This window comes from Pygocentrus nattereri, chromosome 6 (genome assembly GCF_015220715.1).
Source record: "Pygocentrus nattereri isolate fPygNat1 chromosome 6, fPygNat1.pri, whole genome shotgun sequence".
NCBI classification, from domain to species: domain Eukaryota; kingdom Metazoa; phylum Chordata; class Actinopteri; order Characiformes; family Serrasalmidae; genus Pygocentrus; species Pygocentrus nattereri.
Window position 1 is genome coordinate 47,156,799 of NC_051216.1, and position 26,543 is coordinate 47,183,341.

The following is a 26,543-nucleotide window of genomic DNA, read 5'->3' on the forward strand; positions in this document are numbered from 1 at the left end:
CTGAAAGTGGAGGAACATCTCCAGAATCCTGTCTGACGCTCTTCACTGTCTGATTCCTTTAGAAAAGAGTTTATCAGCTAAATCTGAAAGTGGAGGAACATCTCCGGAATCCTGTCTTATGCTCTTCACTGTCTGATTCCTTTAGAAATGAGTTTATCAGCTCCATCTGAAAGTGCAGGAACATCTCCAGATTCCTGTCTGATGCTCTTCACTGTCTGATTCCTTTAGAAATGAGTTTATCAGCTCCATCTGAAAGTGTAGGAACATCTCCAGAATCCTGTCTGATGCTCTTCACTGTCTGATTCCTTTAGAAATGAGTTTATCAGCTCCATCTGAAAGTGCAGGAACATCTCCAGATTCCTGTCTGATGCTCTTCACTGTCTGATTCCTTTAGAAATGAGTTTGTGTTCCAGTCTCTTCATTTTAAATCTGATCTAATGGTCCTTTAGCAGGACAGAAGTGAGGGCTGTAGGTATTGATACTCTGTGAAATGCAGGTCTGATCTGATCTTGTTTATGTGTAGTACACTGGGTGTGAGAGTCTGATTGCAGACATACACAGTTAATGTAAAGATCACAGATACATTACATACATACATATTATATATATAAAATGTCCCTGATGTCTGAAGAAAGTCTCAGTTTTGTTGTTTTTCAGTTTTTGACATAATTTAAACTGCCCATTGTCCTTTACATTGTGTATAAATTTGATGATGAATGGATCAAAGGAAACGGCCCAACTTTACTTGGAAAAAATCCTGGTTCCATTGACTTCCATTAAAAGTAAAGTAGGTTTTTTCCCCTCACTTTTAGTACCAGGTACTTCGTTTTCCACTGCAGATATGGCACCTCCTCAATGAAGTTGGCTGTCATAGTGACGCCAAATGACCTGAGGCTGATCTCAGTGAGACAACAGACTGCTGAAAAACACGGGAGAGTTTGGGAAAAACCATCAGAGCTCAGACGACGAGGCGATTCTGCTGCTCAAAGGTGACGCAAGAGGCTACGCTAACTGGTAGCTAACGTCAGCATATGTGTTTAGCAGTTCTCTCTGACCAATCAGTAGTCTGCAGTGTTCTTATGTCACCTTCTGGAATCAACTCGGCTCACTTGGAACCGCAAAGGAGGTAGTACTAAAAATACCTGGTACAAGATTTGCCTAGTAGAGGCCGAGGCCGGGCCGAGCCGGGCCGAATCAGTACCATGCAACTCACTTTCGTAAAAGCTTTGCTGATGTTCAGCTCAGTCATGACTGGCGTACGACTGACTAGGTCTGATTTGCTACCGCCCAGAGCATCAGCTATTTTCTTCATTGCCTCAGTGTCTCATAGTCCACTGTAGTCATGTGCCATTCTGTAGTCCTCGTTAGGCCCTTATTAGGAACTCCGGGTCTGAGCTCCGTTTCTCTATAGCCAGAATAAATAGGCTTTTCGAAACGTCGCCTGTGTTAAATAAAAATGTTCAGAACCCGATACGTTCTGTCCTGTGAGCGTCCTTCTCCCAAAAACCACTGGATCGTCTGAATTACAAAGTTGTTAAAACCTGCAACATCAATATCAAGCCACCGCGCATCAATTTGATGTCACTAAGCTACATGAAATTAAGGCGGGCTGAGCCGCTGCTCAGACGAGCTGTGCTACCTTATCGAAATGTTCTACTGTAATGCATATTTACAGGTATACCTTTAAATAAAACCTCTGGCTGGGATATTTTGACAGACTCCTTATCAAAAACACTACCAGCATTAAAACTATGAGGCTGAATTTAGCTTCTTTTTTCACTGCTTCTTGTGTGAACGTTCCCGTTCCACCTTAAGTGGTGCAGCAACTGTGACTAGCTATCACAAACAACAGGAAACGAGACAAAATACTGATGACTGTCCTGTTAAACAGCAACAATAAGGAACAATAGGAAACAGAGAAACATCCTCATATCAGGCCGTTCAACCCTCCATGAAGCTGAAGTGAGCTTCTTTCTTGCCGGCTGTTGTTCGAATTTTCCCATTCCACCTTAAATGTCACAGCAGCTCAGAACGTGACCGCTGCACCACTTAACACGGTACAGACGATGAACGTTTTACTTACTGAAATGTTCTTAGCGTCAGCTACTTAGCACACCAGACGAAAAAAAAACAAAAACAAAAGTGTAAACAACAAAAACAGTCAGAGGTCATTTTAACTATAACATGAAATAATCAATAATAAGCGTCTGAGTGTCTTCACCGCTGATGTCCTGCCTCCAAAAACCTTCAGGTAAGTATTTGAGCAGACACTAGGTGGCACTGTTGCTGTTTTAAACAAATCTGATTAACGTAATGTAACATAACGTCAAGGAACAGACTGAAACGGATCCAAGCACGAGCTGACTGTATTACGGCTAAAGAGTAATACAAACAGTCCATCCATCCATTTTCTAAGCCGCTTCTCCGTCAGGGTCCTGGGGGGATGCTGGAGCCTATCCCAGCAGTCATCGGGCGGAAGGCAGGATACACCCCGGACAGGTCGCCAGTCCATCACAGGGCACAAACAGTCCAGAGCATCCAAAACAAAGACGAAATCCAAAAATCTGGAAAAAAAAAAAATAGTAGACAAGCAGAAGGTCAGTGAACTCCAAAACACCAAGGCTACGAATGGTGAGGTGTGATCTGGCATGACTTCACAAAGACCTAACAAGCTTCAGGTGATGGTCAGCTATTACAACTCAGGAGAGAGTGACCTCTGCAGGCAGGCAGGAGAACCTCCAGCCATGAATGGGACACAGCTTTCAACACAATTTCTAGTGTCCCTGTTAAGAAGAACCAGGGCAAATAAACTACAGCCCAGTCCCATTTCACCCCTCGCCCCTACCACTGAGCCCTCAGCCCTCTGTTGTGTATGTTCTCGTCTAGGGGTGGGCGTCCCAAGTCTTGTTGAGATAGAGCACTGGGGTGAAGTGTTGGGGCTACGTGACCCTCCAAACGAAGGTTTTTCAGAGACTCCAAACAGAGAGATACGAGAAAAACAGAGAAACCGGTGAGACGGAGAACAAAGAGACCAGAAACACCCACAGATGTCGGAATTTTCTCTGTTAATAAAACACAATAACCATCATATTATCTTAGTTTAATGTAGTTTCAGTGGATTTTGTTCGTTTTTCTTCATAACAAGCATAAAAATCACTAATAGCATGCTGATGTCTCGATAACCAGCTAGCTAACTTTCCCATTCCACCTTAAATAGTCCAGCAGTTCTGACTCCTGAAGCGCTAGAATGTAACTGCTGCTCCATTTAAGGCGGAACGGGAAAATTCTAACAAGAATCTGGAGAATCTCTGACTTCAGCTTCACATCACTGAAGAATTAGGGGGGTGATAATAAATAACTGCCCCCCTCTTTGAAGGCGTATGATCCCTAAATGTAACTAAAGCCCAGCAGTGAGGAGCTGAACTTTCCCCTCCTCTGCTGTCCCTGCAGACGGGCAGGGTCGCCTACACTTTCAGCTGTATAATAAAGTAATACAGTTTATTAATTTTCCCAATCTGGCAACCAAAATAAAGACAAACCAGTCCAGACTTTGTTTGCCTGCCAAAGCTCTTTTCCCGCCAAATCCAACCAAAATCTGTCAGATCTGCAGGCAACCACCCAATCTGGCAACACTGTTGACTGGATCAGATTAGTGTTGGGTAAGGCGGCGGGGAGAGGGGTGGTGGTGGAGCTAAGCACTGCAGGAGGAGGTTTGGTGACCACTGACATACAGGGAACGCACTTAAATTCCATATTTACTTTTCTATTTATTTATATCATGCAACATTCCCATATTGGGAAAATAAAAACAGAAAAGGAGAGATGTGCAGAAACGTTTGCTGTATCTCACATTAGAAGAACACACCACCGTGGGTTTCTAAAAGCTGGAAAGCTAAAAATTCTCTCCGGGAAAAATATTGACTCTTCCTTTAAAGCCCCATCAACATGGTTTTAACCGTAGTTCTAGCAGTGAAGGTGCTGGAGAACAGGCATTTACCACCGTTATATTTACCAATGAATTTGCTGAGTAAAAAGTGCAAAATGAAGAACAGCCTGTAAAATAAGTCAACTTCACTGGCCTAGCGTTAGCCGCTTAGCCGAAAAAAAGGTGCTAATGTTCAGAAGCGTGGAGCCTGTCTGCACGATGATGCTTTGATCCAGGCTATTTGGGGTAATTTGGGGAATTATATTTTATATATATATATGATCTTTTATCCTGTACAAACTACCATTTAAATAATTCACCTTACATCACTTGACCTCCTCTGGTAAACCAATCCAGCTCAAATAGGGCCAATTAATCAGAGTCATATTATTTATATAATGAGCCCTGATCCACCATCACCACCACCATCTTCATCGTTAACCACTTAGTCCAGATAGGGTCAAAGGTAAGTTTGAGTTTTACTTTACATTTATGTCATGCCTTCTTCTGTGAGTTTATTGGCTGGTTGTAAAGCAGAAATCTGATTACTGTCTGACTCCTGTAGACCTGGAGTTTCCCCATTATCTGATTACTGTCTGACTCATGTAGACCTGGAGTTTCCCCATTATCTGATTACTGTCTGACTCATGTAGACCTGGAGTTTCCCCATTATCTGATTACTGTCTGACTCCTGTAGACCTGGAGTTTCCCCATTATCTGATTACTGTCTGACTCATGTAGACCTGGAGTTTTCTCATTATCTGATTACTGTCTGACTCATGTAGACCTGGAGTTTCCCCATTATCTGATTACTGTCTGACTCCTGTAGACCTGGAGTTTCCCCATTATCTGATTACTGTCTGACTCCTGTAGACCTGGAGTTTCCCCATTATCTGATTACTGTCTGACTCCTGTAGACCTGGAGTTTCCCCATTATCTGATTACTGTCTGACTCCTGTAGACCTGGAGTTTCCCCCATTATCTGATTACTGTCTGACTCATGTAGACCTGGAGTTTCCTCATTATCTGATTACTGTCTGACTCATGTAGACCTGGAGTTTCCTCATTATCTGATTACTGTCTGACTCATGTAGACCTGGAGTTTCCCCATTATCTGATTACTGTCTGACTCATGTAGACCTGGAGTTTCCCCATTATCTGATTACTGTCTGACTCATGTAGACCTGGAGTTTCCCCATTATCTGATTACTGTCTGACTCCTGTAGACCTGGAGTTGCTCCATTATCTGATTACTGTCTGACTCATGTAGACCTGGAGTTTCCCCATTATCTGATTACTGTCTGACTCCTGTAGACCTGGAGTTTCCCCATTATCTGATTACTGTCTGACTCCTGTAGACCTGGAGTTTCTCCATTATCTGATTACTGTCTGACTCATGTAGACCTGGAGTTTCCCCATTATCTGATTACTGTCTGACTCCTGTAGACCTGGAGTTTCCCCATTATCTGATTACTGTCTGACTCCTGTAGACCTGGAGTTTCCCCATTATCTGATTACTGTCTGACTCCTGTAGACCTGGAGTTTCCCCATTATCTGATTACTGTCTGACTCATGTAGACCTGGAGTTTCCCCATTATCTGATTACTGTCTGACTCCTGTAGACCTGGAGTTTCCCCGTTATCTGATTACTGTCTGACTCCTGTAGACCTGGAGTTTCCCCACTATCTGATTACTGTCTGACTCATGTAGACCTGGAGTTTCCCCACTATCTGATTACTGAAGTATATATAAACATGACTGGATTCCTGACAAAATCAGATTTTGTGCAGTTATTGGACTATTGAATTTACAGGGCCTTTAATGTCCACTCCAGCTGCAGTGACCCCTACTGGTGGAGTTCAGAATCACAGCGCTGTAATTCTCTCCTCAGGCCTTGTTTGTTATTTCTCTCATCTTAATCCGTCTCTTTGAATTCACTACAGTCGTTACGCACAGACCTTAACAGGCTTACCTGAAGGACATTCGTGTCACAGTCCCGTTTCATTTGGATGTTTAAGGGTTTTTGAGTCCTTCAATAAATGTTTTAACTCCAGGCTCGTCTCTGGACCTGCTGAGGTCAGGAAGGCCAGGACTGTGTTTAACGAAGGATTAAGACATGAAATCCATCCAGATTCAGAGTTTAATGTCTGATTTGATTACAGTCCATTAACACGTCTGAGGTGAAATGAGTGATGGACACTTTCTTGGACAGCGAGTGTTTCTGGACGGAAAACCGGCGCCAGGTTCCAAAATCTAAATCTGATCCAAACACACGCGCAGAACTAGAACGCTTATGCAACTACATCTTGTACTTTGCATATAAAACCTCTTATACACTCCTCAAGACAACGGTTCTCCAAGGGTTCCTTAGGAAACAAAGTGGTTCTGTATAGAACCATGAACACTTTGCTTGATTAAATGTTTCTTTGTATCATGTAAGGGTTCTTCAGATCGATGTATATAGCACCCAAAAGGGTTCTTCTATTGTTACAATGTCAAGCTTGTAAGAATAGAAGAACCTTTTGGGGTCTATGTAGAACCCTTTTTACAGTCTTCATCAATCTGAAGAACTCTTTCACCAGGCAAAGAACCTTTTAATCATGCAAAAGGGTTAAGTGTCCATGCTTCTATGTAGAACCTTTTTCTTTACTATAGAACTCTTGAAGATCCATCTTTTTAAGAATGTATATAAAACCTTTTTGAATAGGGTTCTCTAACGATGTCAAGCTTGTAACAATAGAATCCTTTTATGTGCTATGTAGAACCCTATTCAAAGCGGTTCTATCTGGAACCATATACAGCAGCCTCCATCAATCTATTGCACTAAAAAGGGTTCGTCTTTTGTTGTGATAGAACCCTTTTTGGTGCAAGGTGGAACCCTATTCAAAAAGGTTCTATATTGAACACATTCATCAATCTGAAGAACCCTTTCACCAGGCAAAGAACCCTTTAATCATGCAAAAGGGTTCTTTGATTGTTCATGGTTCTATGCAGAACCTTTTCTTGACTATAGAACCATTAAAGAATCATCGTTTTTAAAAACGTATATAGAACCTTTCTGAAAAAGGTTCTCTATAGCACAAAAAAGGGTTCTGCTTTTGAAAATATATAAATATATAAATAATCTTTGAAGAACCATCTTTTTAGGAGTGTCCTTACACGATTTGAAAATGCCAGCCGTCCTTTGATGTTCCAAGTCTTTCCGAACTAAAGACGTTTCTTCTCGTCTTCTTCGATTCTTGAAGGGAAATTCTACCAATTTTCTAAATTGTTCTGCATAATTAACTCAGTAAGACGTGAAGTCGTTCAGAGCGGTTTGGTGTGAAACGCTCCGTTCTAGATAAACTGACCGAGTCAGAGCTGCTCACAGTGGTGGTGATAGGAACCAGACGTCCCTCTAAAAGCTCCTACAGAAAGTTCCTACATGAACTGGTTCTGAATTCACTGCCTGATGACTGAGACGCTGTTTTATGAGAGTTTAGAGAACTTCAACTCCATTCATGGTGGAGGGAGACATGCAGGGCGCTGTGTGGCAAAATAGTACCGAGCCCCTAAGGGGCCGAGTGTTAGTGGTTCAGTTAGATTTACACTTTGACTGTTTAAGCTATCTAAAGCACCTCTTCTTCTTCTTTGATCCTCAGTTTCTCCTCCACACAGCCCACCATTTAGACATATTTCTGTAAGTGCCTTCAGATGAGTGTTGGAATCATGTCAGTATCTGGGATTCCTGAATAAGTGCAGAACGCTGAAAATCACATTTTACTCCCAATCCCAGGCCATTCTGATCCGGCAAGTCACTCAGCTCAGCAAGTCCTGGAAAGAAAGCAAGTATGTTTGTATTTTCTTTGCACTATAATAAATAAATATCACCCTCTTTTATACCACCAGTTTCCTGAAATCAAGAGAAGCTCTCAGCTGGATAGCGACTTAAAGCTCTGCTCTCCAGTTTTATCCCTTTATCAAACTCCACCATAAAATCACTGCTACTCTTTCAACACGTTTTCTCACCAACCTGGAAGTCCGTCCCTCCGTCTACCCTTAAGCCATATCTCCCCCTGCAGGTGTGAAATGTCCAGCGGAGTGGCTGTTAATCTAACGACGCTGAATTTATCACTGCTGTCCACTCTGCCCTCCTGTGAGGATCGACCAAACATACATTAAATTAATCCTTCCATGCTAACTATTGGCTTTTCATCAAAAGTTGGCAGCAGGATTGCTGCTTCACACGGTTCAAGGATACGGGGCCCGGCTTCTGCTCCATAAGAGTCTCCTTGAAGGTTTACTTTAAGCATTAAGGAATAAAAAGTCATATCGGACTTTTCACTCCACTACATTTCAGAGTCTAATATCCGACTTTTTCCTCCTACATTTTGAGAAATCTGTCGTTCCTTTTGGTTTCTGTGTGTATAAAAACGTAACATGTCAAAACGAAAGAAGCGCAAAGCCAGAGCACCAATCAGGGCCCAGCGGTCACTTTGTTTAGAGCTGGTTTTGACCTGTCGGTCATACCGACCCAGTGCAGCACGCGGTTCAACGTCAGCGCAGCAGCGTAAAACTTTGGGAGAGTCTGTTCAACATAAATGATGAACTAACCTAACTTTGTGTAAATAGAGCTCAATATAGAAATATGTCCACATATGCAGTCGAGACTGACGCGGCTTTTTTCTGAATTTCTACAAACACCATTTCATTTTATAGTAAATGAGTTTGGGCTGGTTTATGTTTATGAACAGACGCCTACAGATCAACATAGTAAAGGAGCTCATCTGTGATCCTGAGTTTAAAGCCAGTTTTTATTCAACTTAAACTTGGAACTAAGTTGTAAATAAATCTGAAGCTGAAACTTTGCTTGTGTGTAAAAAGTGATTTCAGAGCCACTCGGTTCTCCCTGATGGAAACTGTTTACCTTCAGTGTTTTGTGCTTCTGATCATTTTAATAGACGTCAGCGTCACTAATTAATGACGTTCTATTAAAAGACTGGTTTACCAAGAGAGACGCTGGAGGACTTTCACCTGAAATGAGTTCATGAAGCCAGTCTGGTTATAAAAATGATAACAGGACATCAGAGCCAGAATTACTCTTTTAGTACTTTTACTTTATACTTAAGTACATTTGAAGGGAAATACTTTATTTAAATACTAATATTTTTACCTTGGGTTTCTCTACTTTAACTCAGGTACATGGTTTGTGTACTTTGTCCAGCACTGGTTGTTTTTATGCCCACAAAACTACTAGAATCTCTACACGATTATCCTGATATAGACTTCAGCTTTCAATGAATATGCATATTGGAAACAACCCCCATGCCCCCCGCCCACTCATCTTCTGTGAGTTTATTGGCTGGTTCCAAAACAGATATCCGATCAGTGTCTGTGTTTACATGCAATTTTTTGCCAATCCGATTGAACACATTCCAATTACAGATTCAGACTGAGGTGTTTATTCTCACTCTACTCAACAATCTGATGGAAAATGATGTCCATGCGTGGAGAACCGCTTAGTGTAAACGTTACCATGACAGCGAGCATCACGTGAGGTCCAGTCAGAGTGAGATGAGCAGCAGTGAGCAGTGATTGTGTTTTTAACTGCTTTAAAATGACGTCAGACTCAGGAAAACGTCCTTCACACGTCCTTATTAAAGAAGGCCGAGAGGAAGACGTCGTGCTCTGAGACGCATAAGCTGGACGTCCGTCCCACCGCCGTCTTTTAAAGATCAGAGCGTGAACTTCGTCTCCTCTGCAGACCAGTTTCTGCTCCGCCGTGTTGAACGGTATAAACTCTCACTGTGACGCGACGCACATGCAGAACGGACTTAAACTTTCCGATAGGGAATGTAATCGGATACAGGAGTTTACATGGATATTATTCTTCTATTTAACAGATTATTTACAGGATTACCCACCTCGATCAGTCGGATAGAAACTGTATTCTGAATGGCCTCAATCAGACAAGACTATTCCGATTGAGGTGTTTACATGGACGTATTCTATTCCGATTGAGCTATTAGTCGGAGTATTAACTGGCTACTGTCTGGCTCATGTAGACCTGGAGTTTCCCCCTTATCTGATTACCAAAAGCTTGTGAACACGTTGTTCGGATTACTGAAGAAAATCTGATTTTCTGCATTGATCAGCAGGTATATTAAGTGCATGTAAACACACTCACTGTCTTAACTTTACACCACATAGAATGTTCGTCTAAATTAGTGCATGTATGGCCCAAAATCAGTCCAGCTAAGCATTCCTTCGTTTGTAAAATTCGGCAACTGTTGAAGATTATTATAAGATTATTTCGCTTATTTTTAGACATTTTTACCTATTTTAATAATTTTGTTGAATACATTTCTCACTATGCTGGCAGATAATTATCGGCCAATGTAGTAAAGTTATTTAATTAATAAAATACATTGTTTAGAAATAAGTTAAATAATCTTAAAATGCGCTACAACCGTCTCAACAACAGAAATATTAGACATATCGACTAGATTCAAGATAATGTGGCTTGACAAGAAGTTTCCTGCTGTGTTATGAAAGTTTCCTTCTTCTCCTGTAAAGTTGCCATTTTACATTACGATGTTTTGTTCTGACGGTGAAGATGTGCTGGTCTATGCTGGTGTTTCCAGCAGGACTCCGAGATCCAAGATGAATTATTTGCGGTTCATTTGTTATAATTCGGGTAAGTCAGTTAAACGTTGGTATGGTTGATGGACGTTTGGCATTTAGCTGGAGCTTTCACTGGATCGGTTTGCAGCCGAGTGTGAAGCGGCCGGGATGAGGATCAGTACCTCCAAATCCGAGGCCATGGTTCTCACGCGGGAAAGGGTGGAGAGCCCTCTCTGGGTCGGGGATGAGCTCTTGCCTCAAGTGGAGGAGTTTAAGTATCTCGGGGTCTTGTTCACGAGTGATGGTACAAGGGAGCGGGAGATTGACAGGCGGATTGGTGCTGGGTCAGCAGTGATGCGGGCTCTTTACCGGTCTGTTGTGGTAAAGAAAGAGCTGAGCCATAAGGCAAGGCTCTCGATTTACTGGTCGATCTATGTTCCCACCCTCACCTATGGTCATGAGCTTTGGGTAATGACCGAAAGAACGAGATCGCGAATACAAGCGGCTGAAATGAGTTTCCTCCGCAGGGTGGCTGGACTCTCCCTTAGAGATAGGGTGAGAAGTTCGGTCATCCGAGAGGGACTCGGAGTAGAGCCGCTGCTTCTTCACGTCGAGAGGAGCCAGTTGAGGTGGTTCGGGCATCTTGTTAGGATGCCTCCTGGACGCCTCCCTTGGGAGGTGTCACAGGCAAGTCCACCGGGGAGGAGACCCCGGGGAAGACCCAGGACACGCTGGCGTGACTATATCGCCCAGCTGGCCTGGGAGCGCCTCGGAATCCCTCCCAGGGAGCTAGTGGAAGTGGCTGGGGAAAGGGAGGTCTGGGCTTCATTGCTCAGGATGCTGCCCCCGCGACCCGAACCCCGGAGAAGCGGAAGATGATGGATGGATGGATGGATGGATAAATGTGGAGGATTTAATATTTCAGACATGCTTCCAGGAAATATTGTTCCAATCAGCAAAACGTGGCTCATCCCGTTACCCCCTCACCCACACTGCTGTCTGCTAATGAAGCTCTCTACCCACAATTCAGCTTCTTTTTTGATCTTTTTCCCAGTTTTTCTCCCGGTTTAGTCTGAGGTGGTGCCAATATTTAGTCAAAGCGGATTCTCGGATGGCGACGGCCTGCCAGAGCAGCATTGACCACCTCCGCCACACAGCTACAGAACTGATTGACTGGATGGTGTCTTGCACTCATGCCAGCAGAGGAGCCCCCCGGGGTCTCGAATACCACTGCCATAGATTGCAATCGGCACAGCGCGTAAACGTTAACTAGCCTCCTTGTTTCTACACTCATTGTCCACTTTATCAGCGCCACTGACCGTATAGTTACAGACTGCAGTCCATCTGTTTCTCTGCACCCTGTTCTTCAGGTGGTCAGGACCCCCACAGAGCAGGTTGGTCCACTTCGTAGATGTAAAGTCAGCGACGACAGCTCATCTGCTACTGTTGGTCATCCTCTAGTCCTTCATCAGTGATCACAGGACGCTGTTGGCTGGATATTTTTGGTTCTCAGTCCAGCAGCAACACTGAGGTGTTTAAAAACTCCAACACATGTCCAAAAGTATCCAGACAGCCATAATTCATGAACTACTTTGAAATACCAGATGCTCTGGAGACGCCACACAAGAGCCTGAGGTCATCTTGTCCAACGACTTGCGAAGGCTATAAACCAGTTCTGTGTCAGAACTCAGCTGTATAGAAAAGACAGGCAACACATTCCAGCTCTGTCCTTTGTGTAAAACATGCCTATGCATATATTATCTTGCAGGTTGAGCATGTACAACCTTGGCATAGTCACAAGTCTCCTGGGCTGTTGCTGCAGGTTCCCATTCCTATTCCAGTCCTCCTGCGGTCTCTGGACACCACTATTACGGGCTTGTTTTTCAGGCTGAGATGTAAGCAGCGCTGTTCTTGATGCTCTCTGGTTTAATGACACAGTTTTTTTCTTGTCCTCTTCTGTTCTCCTGCGAAGTGTTGGACATGGGCTGAAATTGAAGATCGCTGGTGTTTGGAATAAACCTTCCCCGGACTACGGATCCGTGCTTTTCCATTACACATACTGTATGAAAAATGATGAGGAAATTAAGCGTGGCGTATCTCAGTATCTCTTTCGCCGGCCAGAGCAGGATGATGAATTACTGTGATGTTTAATTAATTCGTATCATGCGGTATATGAACGGCACTGGCGTTCCCCAGGGTTATCTTCTGGGGCCAACATATTTTAATGATTATTTTTTGGGGTTTTTTTTGTTTCCTTGGGACTTTTTTCCCCCACAAAATAATCAGGTCATTTCATATTAACTGCATGATTTTGGATGGTTCTGTCAGTGCTTCTTAATTGCAGAGCCAGTGACGTGATTAAGCATTAGGGATATTGTATGGATGAGGGACTCGTACGGAGAGTTCAACTGATTATGCAAAGTAATGCAGGGAATATGTATGTATGAGTGAGTTTCTCTCCATCTTTCTCTCTTTCTCTCCCACAGCAACACTCATAATGCTGCACAAATCTCCGGCTGCGAATGTGGCCGCAGGCCAGAAGTTATCCGTTTGGCAGTGAGAGCAGGTAAAGCAACTTCTGAGCAAAGGCGCTGGGCTTAATGCTGCAATGCGCGGCGTTTAAAGAACAGGCCCCCTGAATACAACCCTTCCAGCAACTGCTCCCCACTCCGTCCTCACCAACAGCAGCATCGCATGTCATTCGGATTAATAGTCATCAGAGAATCAGGCGCTAGGCCCATTTATCAATCGCCGGCAGCTAGCCTAGCTCCTCGGCGACCGTGTTCCCTTTCAGGACTGGTTAGCGCCAAAGCTCCAACAGCCCCAGCTGTTCTCTTGGGGCAGCGGGGGAATGCTGATCAATGCCGTGAGTCAGGAGCAGAGACAGTAGGAAATAAATCACGCCGTTAAAGTCATCTTCGCACCGACTCCACTACTGACGCCTATTATCCTGATCTGCGTTCCTTCGTCCCCGGAAGAATAATGACGTAAATCATTGGGCTGTCGCCTCCTCCAGATAATTACAGTGAGAGAAGCATCACGGCTGGTGTGGAAGACAGTGAGAAATGGCCTCGCCGATTGCATGAAAACTGCATGTTAAATGATGCGGCCCGAAGTTTCAACACATTTCGGGAATCTGTTGGAACTTAAGGAGACACTGAACAAACATGCTAACAGTTAATGAAAGGACAGGCCATCAGTGAACATGATGCCGTGTTAGCTTTCAGCACTGGCCATAATTCATTTCAGTACTGAAAATGAATCGAGTGGCGAAAAAGTGACTATTTGGGCTTCGACTTCAGGTCAAAAACAGTGTGTTAATTCCTGCCAGGTCCCCAATGGGATTCTAGTAGTATGTTAGCGCTAAGCTAATGGCCACACACACACACACACACACACACACACACACACACACACACCCTCTAAGCCGCTACTCCCTCAGGGTCACGGGGGGGGCAGTGCTGAAGCCTATCCCAGCTGTCCTCAGGCAGAAGGCAGGATACACCCTGGACAGGTCGCCAGTCCATCGCAGGGCTAAGCTAATGGGCATTCACATGGAATTTCTGGCAGTTTTAGATTAAACACAGACATTTGAAGCTTCTGTATCGCTGCTGTCGGATGAAAACCTCGTAACCCCAGTTTTTGACATACAACCCCAATTCCAGTGAAGTTGGGATGTTGTGTATACAGTGTAAACTGTGTATAAAAACAGAATAATATGATTTGCAAATCCTTTTCAACCGATATTCAGTTGAATCCACTACAAAGACGAGATATTTCATGTTCAAACGGATAAACTTTATTGTTTTTTGCAAATATTCACTTGTTTTGAATTTGATGCCTGCAACGCGTTCCAAAGAAGTTGGGACAGGGGCAACAAAAGACTGGGAAAGTTGAGGAATGCTCAAAAAACACCTGTTTGGAACATTCCACAGGTGAACAGGTTCATTGGAAACAGGTGAGGGTCATGATTGGGTATAAAGGGGTATAAAACACCTCAAACGCTGTTTACCACTTAGTCCCCTTTGAATACAACAAGCATGATGGGCCAGGAGAGGCCCTGTGGGTTCCCCTCTGCATGACTCTATCCTCTTGAGTTCTTTTACAGCGCCAGCTCTTTGAGATGCTACCCCACGCAAGCTCAAAGCCTACAAAAGTGTCATTAAAGGGCCTCAGAAGTCGCCACTGCTTCAAAGACTCGGAAGGATAATTAGCACAAAGTGACCACAAATGCTTCAGGTGGGCTAAAATGGGCTGGTGAGTGGGAGACTGTGATAATGTGCCTCAAGTCAATTGGTTCTTCTTTCAATGAAATGAATACAATTAGGTCATTTCATGGCCCAGTAGTCACGTCCAGCTCTCTATTGTGTGACTTGCCATTAGGACAGCAGTTGAGCTGAGCAGCGAGAAGGGCTTTATCTCAGAGCAAGTGATAAAATGTGGAAACTTTGTGCAATTTGGAGTGAGAATCCCAGAAAAGGAAGCTGTTGGATTGAGGCAGTGACATGCTATAAAGCCTTAGAATCCATATGTGAGATGTTAGCACTCTTGACTGGGTTTATATAGTAATTCCAGGTGGTTACTAGTGTGTTGGTACGCCAACTGTGTTGGTTACCCCACACAGTTGCTGAGGTGTTGCTAGGCAGTTGGTATACCTCAGGTGGTTGCTAATGTGTTGTTAGGTGGTTATATACTTTTGTAATGTACTGTGAGAGGATGCCACCTGTGCAACAAGTCTGCTTCTCCGTCTGGAAATCCGATGGACGCGTCTGGGTTTGGTGGTTGCCAGGAGACGGTACTTGTCTGACTGCATTGTGCCGAGTGTAAAGTTTGGTGGAGGGGGGATCATGGTGTGGGGGTGTTTTTCAGGAGTTGGGCTCGACCCCTTAGTTCCAGTGAAAGGAACTCTTAAAGCTTCAGCTCCAAGAGATTTTGGACAATTTCATGCTCCCAACTTTGTGGGAACAGTTTGGGGACGGCCCCTTCCTGCTCCAACATGACTGCACACCAGTGCACAAAGCAGGTCCATAAAGACGTGGATGAGCCAGTTTGGTGTGGAAGAACTTGACTGGCCTGCACAGAGTCCTGACCTCAACCCCATAGAACACCTTTGGGATGAATTAGAGTGGAGACTGTGAGCCAGGCCAGAGCCAGATTAAGAATGGGATGTCACTCAAGTTCATATGCGTGTGAAGCCAGACGACCGAATACTTTTGGAAATATAGTGCATCAAATAAACGCTTTACTTGATATGATAGGGTTGATATTCACTGAATGACTGAATTTGCTTTGATGAGTTTTGCATCACGCCAGTGCAATTTCGGGTTGCAGGTCTGGTCAGCTGCCCCCATCAGGTAAAAGGAAGAACTGCAACGTGCCCAACCGGCAGGCCACTGTAAAACAGAAGCGGGGGGGCAGTTAAAATCTATCCGTGGGCCACATTTGGCCCTGGGGCCAGTCTTTGGACACCACCGGTGTACATGAAAAGAGCTCAACCAAACATGTTAATGTGTCTATTTATGAAGTTCAGTTTGTTGGCGTAATGCTAAATGGTGGCTACATGATTCCATTCACTTTATGCAAGTCAAGAATCAAGCCAGGTTACCAAACTAGGTTCGGCTAATCGGCTTCCACAGCTTCACCAGTCAATTTGGAGAAATGAATCAAGCCCAGTTTTCTCAACAAAGGAACAAATTCTTGGTCCCCACATGCAGCTGAATATTAAAACCCCCCTTCCATAAATTAGACTGGTTACTATGCAGTTCGTTTAGTCAGCAATATGAATATTCAGACAAATGGCACAGGACGGCAGCACCTCCAGCAAATTAAGCACAGCCAGCTGAGACCATGCGGGTGATACGCAAGATAAAAAGCTGTATATGCATCCTTAAAATCACGTAGGTGAGACGTAGGTGAAACATCGGACACTTCGGCGCACAAAGCCGTGCATCCTGGAGGCGTTTAGCGGCGATGATTTCGCTCTCTCAGCGCTGCAGGCCGAGTCATTCTGTCATCAGCATTATTAGACGCATTATTTATACAAACTGCTGTTTGATAGCCTCTTGGCTGCGTTACTGACACCGCACTGCACCAAACCAATCTCCATCTGTAGATGCTTCCCCGCAGGCCGCGACTGTGACTTGTTATCCACGGAAACAACACTGTCCCAAGTCGGGACGATGATTTGTAAATACTTTGACCTGTATTCAGTGGAAAACTGTGCAAAGACAAGACAACAAAGTTGGGACAGGGGCATGTTGACCGTTGTGCCGCACCACCTGGAACAACAGCCTTTCACCCGGATAGCAAGAGGATAGTGGACCGCTGTCAGCCCACCGATGGCAAAGTTGGCGGTCCACTGGCGATTTGCTCACCGTTTCACGGGTGGACCACTGGTGGTTACGCAGAGTCATAGATAAAATTCCACCCTCATTTTCCACGGATTTTTCCTTCCTTCCTTTCTTTAGCTATACTTTGTAAATTAGTGTAGTAAATGATCTGAGTCCAGCTCAGCGTCAGCAGCAACATTGTCTATAAAATCATTTCATACCAGGCCTAGTCATTATTTTTATGTTTGTTTTAAGTTTATTTTTCAAAATAAAAGTGCATTTAAAACCTGCTTGAGAAGATTAAAAACTAGTTTGTATGCAGAACAGTAATCTGGGTGGTCCAGCAGTGCCGTACAGTAAGTGGGGTGCCGACCTTAGCAGCATATATCGGTCCGCTGGCTTGATATCTGGGAACTGAAGACACCAATTTTTGTTTGGAAATTGTTTTTTTTTCCCATCCATGCTTGATATAAAACTTCAGCTGCTGGGGTTCGGTGTTGTCTCGCAGAAACAAGCTGGGACGTCCCTGAAAAAGACCATGCATCCATCCATCCATCCATCCATCCATCCATCCTGCCATCCATCCATCCATCCATCCATCCATCCATCCATCCATCCATCCATCCATCCATCCATCCATCCATCCATCCATCGCATTCGGGACAGAGCTTGAGCTCCATCAACCGTCAGAAGTTTTTCTGCGCTGTACACGTTTTCTCTGTTTACAGGTACTCGTTAGTTTACACTGCCCTCCGACTGTAAAGCTGGGTCACCTCAGTGAATAAGGACCCTGAACCTGCAGCGGCTGGTACCTACATCACCGAACACATCCAGACTAGCACGTGTGTTTGGTGATGTCATTAATTAATGATGTATGATTATAGTTGGCTGACATTTGACCTTATCTACGGCTTTGTGTAACACTATTTACTATTTAAGACATTTATAACACCAGGGTCGTCAGGAGGGCCCACAACATCATCAGGGACAGTAAAGACCCCCAGCACAGACTCCTCACACTCCTACCTTCAGGCAGACGCTACAGGAGTGTGATGTCCAGGACTACAAGACTGACCAACAGTTTATTCACAGGCCATCAGGCTGGTAAACACCTCACTCACTGCCTCTTCCTCCCTCCCAGTCTGACCAGTTTTACTTTGGCCAACCTTGCACTCAACAACTGCACCTTACATACTCTGCACTGCTGCTGTCAGAACACTACTTACATCTGTTACTTGCAACCAGTGGTGGACAGTAACTGAGTAACTGCGTAACTGAGTAACTGAGTAACTGAGTAACTGCGTAACTGAGTAACTGAGTAACTGAGTAACTGAGTATCTGAGTAAATGTAAAGAGTTTCTGTACTTTAGTATTTTTGGTGTATCTGTACTGAAGTTTCTCCGTTCTGGGCGACTTTTTCCTTTCACTCCACTACATTTCAGAGTCTAATATCCGACTTTTTCCTCCTACATTTTGAGAAATCTGTCGTTCCTTTTGGTTTCTGTGTGTATAAAAACGTAACATGTCAAAACGAAAGAAGCGCAAAGCCAGAGCACCAATCAGGGCCCAGCGGTCACTTTGTTTAGAGCTGGTTTTGACCTGTTGGTCAGACCGACCCAGTGCAGCACGCGGTTCAACGTCAGCGCAGCAGCGTAAAACTTTGGGAGAGTCTGTTCAACATAAATGATGAACTAACCTAACTTTGTGTAAATAGAGCACAATATAGAAATATGTCCACATATGCAGTCGAGACTGACGCGGCTTTTTTCTGAATTTCTACAAACACCATTTCATTTTATAGTAAATGAGTTTGGGCTGGTTTATGTTTATGAACAGACGCCTACAGATCAACATAGTAAAGGAGCTCATCTGTGATCCTGAGTTTAAAGCCAGTTTTTATTCAACTTAAACTTGGAACTAAGTTGTAAATAAATCTGAAACTGAAACTTTGCTTGTGTGTAAAAAGTGATTTCAGAGCCACTCGGTTCTCCCTGATGGAAACTGTTTACCTTCAGTGTTTTGTGCTTCTGATCATTTTAATAGACGTCAGCGTCACTAATTAATGACCTTCTATTAAAAGACTGGTTTACCAAGAGAGACGCTGGAGGACTTTCACCTGAAATGAGTTCATGAAGCCAGTCTGGTTATTAAAATGATGGAATGGTAATGATGGTAAAGCAGTGCTAAATCTGAAAGAATACGTCTTTGGGGGACTATTTTGCCTCACAACACGCTGCATGTATCCCTCCACCAAAAATACATTTCAGCCTCAAAATTATCGTTTCACACATCAGGCAGTGTATTCATAGCCAGGACGGTGGACGGGGCAACACCCAGAATCTAGTTGCCAAGCAGACTGTTGAGACTTAATGAGAGGTAAACATCTTGCCTGAAGGCACAGTAACAGACCAGTCACATCTTGGATGCTGTTACAAACATCTCTCCAATGTTCAGTCCAGCCACCAATTAGGAATACCCACCCACAAGCTGGTGACCCTGAGGTTTCTGGCTTACTTCCTCTTATCACTAGGCTGTCTGCCACCCTTCATTTAGCACATATAAATTATTTGAATGAGTGGAATGGAGCATATAAAAGACTTCTTTGCCAGAATAACATCAACACACGTGATCATAAAGCAAATATCATACATCAGCAAGCTGGATACAGCTGCTGCCTCGGGCCTGGACAGTCCATTCCTCACGGGTATTAAACCCAATCCTCAGACTGATCAGATGACGTTAGGGCCAAAGTTTTGGCTGAACCCATTCTGCAACATTTTGCATAAAAATGATTTGTGGGAATGTTTGGAGCTGGCCAGCGATGTCTGTAACTCAGCCAAACTGAGCCGGAATCACATTTCCGGGAATTAGCAAAGGATTTTTGTAACTTTAATGTGTCAAACAAACAGGACCTTCCTTGTTCCTGTGGTAGCGCTGCATCCAGCAAGAGGATAGTGGACCACTGTCGGCCGACTGACGGCAAAGCTGGTGATCCACTGATGTTTTGCTCAGCGTTTTCTAGGCTTTCCACCAACGGTGAATCAGAGTAATAGACGAAATTCCACTTCTCTTCGCTCATTTTCCGCTCACAGTCCGATGTGCTGATTTTCCTTCCTCCTTTTCTTAATAAATTAGTAGATCATTTTAATCCAGCTCAGCATCAACAACATTCTCTATAAAATCATTTCATATCAGGCCTACTCATCATTATTTCTCTCTCGATTGTTTGTAATATTTGTCCACGTTTATTTTCCAAAATAAAAGTCTGTGCTCATTTAAAATTAGTTTGAGAAGGTTAAAAACTAGTTTGGGTAATCTGGGTGGTCCGAGGGGGGACCAGCTGTGGCAAGCAGTTATAATGATGGTAAAGCAGTGATAAATCTGATCTTTGGGGACTATTTTGCCTCACAAAACGCTGCATGTATCCCTCCACTGAAAATACATTTGTCTCAAAATGATCATTTCACACATAAGGCAGTGTATTTATAGGGGGGGGGGGATTTTTAGAGGTGGATGTCTGGTTCCTATCACCACCACTGTGATCAGTTCTGACTCCAAGTTTATCTAGAACAGAGCATTTCACACCAAACCGCTCTGAACCGCTCTGATTACATCTTGACCAGTTAATTAATTCGACTTTTTGAAAAATCATGGGTTTCGTCACTCTGCACCACACCTGCTGTCCATTTAGTGCCAGAATATCTTTTATATGTGTTTACACATTTCTATAGGTGTTTTCTCCTTTTTCATAGGCTCCTCGTCATTTTAATGCCAGTGAATGAAAGGTTTGGAGGAGGGGTTGGGCCAGGCTTATTCACTGCTGGATCTGGGACACTGTTTACTGATCCCGGGTATAGACACCTAATTAACTCAAAGCATGTGAGCCACTTTTCCTTCAAGAACCATGAGGTAAAATGTAGCATCAGAGCGAATTTAAACTTGCTGTTATGAAGAATATGAATGCTTTAATTCCAAGTTTTTCTATTTCACAACAGGTCTTTTCGTAAATCAGTGGAGAAAGAAAGACCTGCTTTGATTAAAAACACAACACTTTGATTCAAAGTACAGATGAGCCTTTATGCTTTAAATTGAGGTCAAGCTGAACGATCTCAGATGAGCTGAAATGCGTTTGTTCCACATATTAAGCTTTTGCATTAAGTACTAAACTAAAGTAGATCATGAAGTACAAGTTATTAATTTTTCGAGAGATTAAACATAAGATAATCAACTTGCGTAATGAAGGAGGAAAAGTAAGTGGAATTTCCAAAACTGGAGTTCAAATACTGATTAAACTCTAGAGAGAAAATGAAGCTCCTAACAACCACCTGGAAGACCTGGTCGACCCCAAACCTGCCCCCATCAGATAAACAGCACTGAAAGCTTTGATCTCTGAGAGAGAGGAGAAGATCAAGCTGCTTCAGATCTGAGAACATCCACAGGTGTTTCTGTCCATCCTTCCACTGTGAGAAGACCACTCAGCGCTGTGGGTCTGAAAGGACGTGTAGCTGATCAAGAAGAACCTCACTGAGAAAAGGAGACGGACACATCGAACAAAGAAGCTGGACGATGGACTGACCGCCCCAGAGTCCAGACCTCAGCACCACTGGCTGTGTATACATGCAAAGATTTTTACCAATTCGGTTGAATCCCATTATAGATGAAGTCTGAGGTGTTTATTCTCACTCTACTCAACAATCAGATGGAAAATCTTCGTTTACATGCCCACTACAAGTAATCAGATCCAAAATGGTTTGCATGCATGGAGAACCGCTTAGTGTAAACGTTACCATGACAACCAGCATCACGTGAGGTCCAGTCAGAGTGAGATGAGCAGCAGTGAGCAGTGATTGTGTTTTTAACTGCTTTAAAATGACGTCAGACTCAGGAAAACGTCCTTCACACGTCCTTATTAAAGAAGGCCGAGAGGAAGACGTCGTGCTCTGAGACGCATAAGCTGGACGTCCGTCCCGCCGCCGTCTTTTAAAGATCAGAGCATGAACTTCGTCTCCTCTGCAGACCAGTTTCTGCTCCGCCGTGCTGAACGGTATAAACTCTCACTGTGACGCGACGCACAAGCAGAACGGACTGAAACTTTCCGATAGGGAATGTAATCGGATACAGGAGTTTACATGTATATTATTCTTCTATTTAATGGATTATTTAGAGGATTACCCACCTCGATCAATCATATCAATCATAGAGAAATTGTATTCCGAACGGCCTCAATGTTTACATGGACGTACTCTATTCCGATTGAGCTATTAGTTGGATTATTAGGCTGCATGTAAACGTGGCCACTGAATGTGTTTGATTCCTTCAGAAAACGATCAACAAGCTTTGGAGGCGTGTCTGCAGATTCTTTGAGGAACTGAAAGTGAGTCTCCTGAAAAGAACGGGAGCTGAAATAAAGGTGAAGAGTGACGGACTGAACACTCACACAGCTGAGATTAGACCGAGTTGTTGAGGCTTCTGTGTAATATGAAAAGTTCTGAGGCTGAATGAAATTTTTTCTCTAATATCTAACGGCTGTTTTTGAAAGGTGGTCTAAGATTTGCACAGTACTGTATGTAATTGGTTATGGGTTATGTAAACGAGAGCCTCACTAATTAATTTTAAAGATTACAGTGCTCTAGTCTTTCAGACTTCGGCACAGTGGAGCTCCGCAGTAGCAGTTGCGGTTTAGCGAGGACAAAATATGTTAATCCCTCCACGCCTCAGGATCCAAATCAGCACGCCTGTCACAAACATTCATGTCATCAATACATCTGGTTTGAAATCTTCACCAAATAATCCATCATGATTCCAGCATAACAGCTAGTCTGCCGGCTGTGTCTCTGTGTTCCTCATATTGGAGAGTAAATATGAGTGCCGAGAGTAACTGCAGTGCACACAATGAGGCCGGTGTTGATTCTCGGTCATTTCTGCGCTAATCCGGAGTGAGGAGTGCGTACGGGACGGAGAGGGAGAAGCTCAAAGACTTCAAAGAGGAGCTGGGAGCCGAGGCCCGAGGCGAAAAGCTCCAGTCTCATCAATTAAACAGACACTTTCTCAGATACGCGTTCGTCTGCGAGGATTTCGACATGGTTTTAATACCCCACGCAGGGACGCGGAGGATCCGACACGATCTCATGAGATAGCGCGGCGTTCCAACATTTAACCGCATAACCGATGAGCTGCCATGCCTCACGTACATAAAACATGACATCATTTACATCCCTATAAATAGTCGGCTGCTTTCTAATTGCTCCGGGTGCCGATTATTGAGTCATCTCCTTCAAGTGTGACAGTGTGACTTAGCACCTCTGTTTACACTGTGTGTGTTGAGTCTGGGGTTCAAATTGCAAACGAAGAAGAAAATAATGCACATTTTTTAACATGTAAAGGGTTCACATGTAGCAGTCTGAGGTTTCTCCAGCAGGGGGAGCTACTAGCATGCAAATAGTCATAATAATCAATAATCTTTTTTTTTTTAAAAACAAAAATAATAAGATTTTGCCCCGACATACAGGCTAAATGTTTATTTATAATTTATTAATTATGGCCTTTATTCACCAAAGTACTCAAAGTGTTGATTTGAGTACAACGAATCAGTGCATGAAAACAAGCGCCCACACACTACTGCCTTATTTACATATCATGTGCAAAGGGCACGCCCCAATTGAACCCTCATATACATATAATTTACATGATGCTTGCCCTAAATTATGCAGATGCTTTGATAGCAAACCAGTAAGAGAAAAGCTTTCAACAGGCTTGCGAGTCTTCATAGGAGAGGTTTAGGCCTTACATAGCATGATAGCATTAAAATTGCAACAATTATAAATATTAAAATGTAAAATTAACAAATTATCTTCACTTTATTTAAGAGAGTGGAATGATGCTCATGACTCCTGTAGACCTGGAGTTTCCTCATTAGCTGATTACTGTCTGACTCATGTAGACCTGGAGTTTCCTCATTAGCTGATTACTGTCTGACTCATGTAGACCTGGAGTTTCCCCATTATCTGATTACTGTCTGACTCCTGTAGACCTGGAGTTTCCCCATTATCTGATTCCTGTCTGACTCCTGTAGACCTGGAGTTTCCCCATTATCTGATTACTGTCTGACTCCTGTAGACCTGGAGTTTCCTCATTATCTGATTACTGTCTGACTCCTGTAGACCTGGAGTTTCCCCATTATCTGATTACTGTCTGACTCATGTAGACCTGGAGTTTCCCCATTATCTGATTACTGTCTGACTCATGTAGACCTGGAGTTTCCCCATTATCTGATTACTGTCTGACTCCTGTAGACCTGGAGTTTCCCCATTATCTGATTACTGTCTGACTCATGTAGACCTGGAGTTTCCCCATTATCTGATTACTGTCTGACTCCTGTAGACCTGGAGTTTCCCCATTATCTGATTACTGTCTGACTCATGTAGACCTGGAGTTTCCCCGTTATCTGATTACTGTCTGACTCCTGTAGATCTGGAGTTTCCCCATTATCTGATTACTGTCTGACTCATGTAGACCTGGAGTTTCCCCATTATCTGATTACTGTCTGATTCATGTAGACCTGGAGTTTCCCCATTATCTGATTACTGTCTGACTCCTGTAGACCTGGAGTTTCCCCATTATCTGATTACTGTCTGACTCATGTAGACTTGGAGTTTCCCCATTATCTGATTACTGTCTGACTCATGTAGACCTGGAGTTTCCCCATTATCTGATTACTGTCTGACTCCTGTAGATCTGGAGTTTCCCCATTATCTGATTACTGTCTGACTCCTGTAGACCTGGAGTTTCCCCATTATCTGATTACTGTCTGACTCATGTAGACCTGGAGTTTCCCCATTATCTGATTACTGTCTGACTCATGTAGACCTGGAGTTTCCCCATTATCTGATTACTGTCTGACTCATGTAGACCTGGAGTTTCCCCATTATCTGATTACTGTCTGACTCCTGTAGATCTGGAGTTTCCGCATTATCTGATTACTGTCTGACTCCTGTAGACCTGGAGTTTCCCCATTATCTGATTACTGTCTGACTCATGTAGACCTGGAGTTTCCCCCATTATCTGATTACTGTCTGACTCATGTAGATCTGGAGTTTCCCCATTATCTGATTACTGTCTGACTCATGTAGACCTGGAGTTTCCCCATTATCTGATTACTGTCTGACTCATGTAGACCTGGAGTTTCCGCATTATCTGATTACTGTCTGACTCATGTAGACCTGGAGTTTCCCCGTTATCTGATTACTGTCTGACTCCTGTAGACCTGGAGTTTCCCCATTATCTGATTACTGTCTGACTCATGTAGACCTGGAGTTTCCGCATTATCTGATTACTGTCTGACTCATGTAGACCTGGAGTTTCCCCGTTATCTGATTACTGTCTGACTCCTGTAGACCTGGAGTTTCCCCATTATTTGATTACTGTCTGACTCATGTAGACCTGGAGTTTCCCCATTATCTGATTACTGTCTGACTCATGTAGACCTGGAGTTTCCCCATTATCTGATTACTGTCTGACTCATGTAGACCTGGAGTTTCCCCGTTATCTGATTACTGTCTGACTCCTGTAGACCTGGAGTTTCCCCATTATCTGATTACTGTCTGACTCATGTAGACCTGGAGTTTCCCCGTTATCTGATTACTGTCTGACTCATGTAGACCTGGAGTTTCCCCGTTATCTGATTACTCAAGTGCATGTAAACGTGTTGATTGGATTAAAGACAAAATCTGATTTTCCTGCAGTTATCAGATTATTAAGAGCATATAAACACACTCACTGATCCTCAAAGGCCAGAACTTGATTCAGTCCTGGAGTTCGGCCAGTTTTAGGTAGCAGAACACTCAGATAAGCAGCCCATGAGTTTTTGAGAGGGAGACGGACAGGCCGGCTTCTGGAAATGTCCTGCTCCGCCACGCAGAAAGGTCAAGCATATTCCAGCAAAAGACAAAGAGCAATTTCTCAGGCTGAACGACTCTGGCAGGCGTTAAACTCCTTCGCTCACGTCCCCCATGAATTGTAAATGCTGCAAACTCCTGACCTATTAAGCTGGAGGTCAGCGGCTACCCAGGTCTGACAGCATTTGAGTATGATAATCGTCAGCGTGTCTTTCTTGAATCATCGTTCAGGCAGAATTCCTGGCAAGACTGCATCTAATTTGTCTCTCAGTGTCAGATTTATTCATCTGTTTGCACTGTAATTAAAACTAATCAAACTGATTCCCATAACTTTGATAAATTAAACCTTAAAGCAGGAGTTTGGCACAAAAACAAACACGGTTTCTCTTCTCACGCCAGATGTAGTTCAGCAGCCAAGACGTGGTGTCTGCTTGGTGTGTGAAGTTTGCTTCTAATGTAGATAAGTGGTGGAGGCTTATACCACAGAACTTGTAGAGAGGAGAATTCCCGCTCTCTGCAATGTCTTCCAGGTTTCTCAAACACTAGGGGGCGCTCCCGAGTGAGTCCAGAATGAATGGGTTGATATGGAGCTTTTGAGCAAAATCAGTTTATAAACGCTGAAACATTTTTAATGTAAAGGAATTTAATTCAATCATTTCCCGAACAGTGTAAAACATTTTAACACCGCTTTTATATTTAAGAGCTTTTAAACTCGAGTTATAGGAGTTTAAAGCGGCGCCTCATGTACGTTCATGACGTCAATGAGTGCCAACAGCCAATGAGCTGCTCCGC